This window comes from Habropoda laboriosa, unplaced genomic scaffold (assembly GCF_001263275.1).
Source record: "Habropoda laboriosa isolate 0110345459 unplaced genomic scaffold, ASM126327v1 scaffold22, whole genome shotgun sequence".
Classification (NCBI taxonomy): Eukaryota; Metazoa; Arthropoda; class Insecta; order Hymenoptera; family Apidae; genus Habropoda; species Habropoda laboriosa.
In genome coordinates this window covers 7687166-7689044 of record NW_017100261.1, presented here as the reverse complement: position 1 = coordinate 7689044, position 1879 = coordinate 7687166, and positions in this window count along the sequence as shown.

The following is a 1879-nucleotide window of genomic DNA, read 5'->3' as shown; positions in this document are numbered from 1 at the left end:
TATTGAAATTAATTTCATCCTGAAAGATGTTCCATAAGTTTCATTTAGAAATTCCTTCTACAGATAAATGAAACTGGATTGAAAAATATTCATTTTCAGTAAAAAAAAAATTCGGAACAGACAATTTAATTGTTTATTCACGTCGTAAGCGAATATAATACCCGATGCTTTTCCAAATCAGAAAATATTCAATTGATTAAAAAGCTCGTTAAAACATTTGTCGCACAAAACGAAATCCTCCCACCCTGTCCCCTCGAAAATAGTATCGCATGTTCGATGCAGGCGTTAACAAAAGTGTATGTAATTCGAGGCACGTTCATAAACGGGCATAAAAGAAACGCGAGACAAAGCTGGAGCCGAAACAGAATCCTGTTGAAATTACCAGCGTCAGAAGAACAAAGATTCCTTTTGCACCGATTAAAATATCAATAATTCCATTGCAAACGCGTAACACCAACGGATTCACCGTCGAAAGTACCTAATAAATCTCTCCCCGTTTTTTCTCCATTTACAAAAACCAGGCGAGAGAGGAACAACAAAATTATTCCTTCCATTTGTGTGTATTTCGTTAAACAAAATATATCTGTATTTAATTTCTCGTCGTGAATCAGAGGAAACGCGAAACATCCAGCTAAAACTGCTGTTATTTTCCCTCCTGGTTCTCTCAAAGAGAGAGACAGGGACAAGCAGAGAGGAATAAAACGAGCCGAGAGCCAAACCGCGAGGAGAAGAGAAAAGGGGGAGAAAAAAAAAAGAAGAAAAAGGAACGCGAAAAAAGAAAAAAAGAAACGAGACAGAGAAAGATCGAAAAATTCGACGGCGGGAGATTTTTAGCGAGAGCGCGTAGCACGCCCCTTTCATCGTGTCCCAACTCTTTTAGAATTATAGCGGCACAAAGGTACGAGCACTGGCGGAGGAGGGTGAATAAACCGTAACTGCAAATGCAGGCCCGCGCGCGAGCGCGAACCCGGAGATTTTCAAAAGGACCAAGCGACGTGCCGGGCGTACAAAGAGAGCAGCACCACCCCTCCACCACCGTCCCTCGCGTTGACAGAGAAACACCTTGAACGCTGGACCAGAAAGATTTCAGCTGGTCGCCTATCATGTTTTATCGGACCGCTGTGAGCCGCGCGCCTCCGCGGCAACGTGCGTCAATGTCACGCGAAAGCGGCGAGCTATAGTCGGACCGAATGTATCGGCCGGTCACGGTCATTCCCCCTCCACCGCTTCTTCACACCAGCGAACTCTACCGAGCGACACATGTACCTATACAAACTGTTTAAAGTAAACGTGGTGTATTTGAGTCAATCTTTCGCCTTTTCGAGTTAACGCCGCATCTCGAAAAGATTTGACCTTCCTTCTGTTTCGTGCAGAAGTGGCGTAAGGATATCTTCGTTCGTTTCTCGACGGATAGCAAAATAAGTAAGAACCATGGAGGCTATATGCAAAAGATTCGATAGAACGACTGTTAATCAACGAACGGTAAGAGTAGAATTAAAAAAACGAAGGAGGAGAGATGACCTTCACCGTGCAATATATTCGACTCCGACTATAGGATTGACATCGAAGAGGAAAGTGGAGTGTAAACGATATGCAAACTAGTGGAAGGGAGGCACGGCGAAGAAAGGCTGACGGTGTTCCAAGGGAGAAGACAACGAGCTCGAGTCGCGATAAAAGAACGACGAGCCACGGGGGCGGAATGGCTTTCAGGAAGCGTGGTAGCCGATTCGGAAAACAGAGACCCGTGGTGCAAATAGTTGTGCAAACTTACTACCACGGAGAAAAGAAGGAGAAAAAGATGGAGTTCCAGGAGCCGGGCTACTTTCCGGGGAACAATGTTCGGTTGATACGACGAGCTTCGTGGAAACGATGGAAAAGG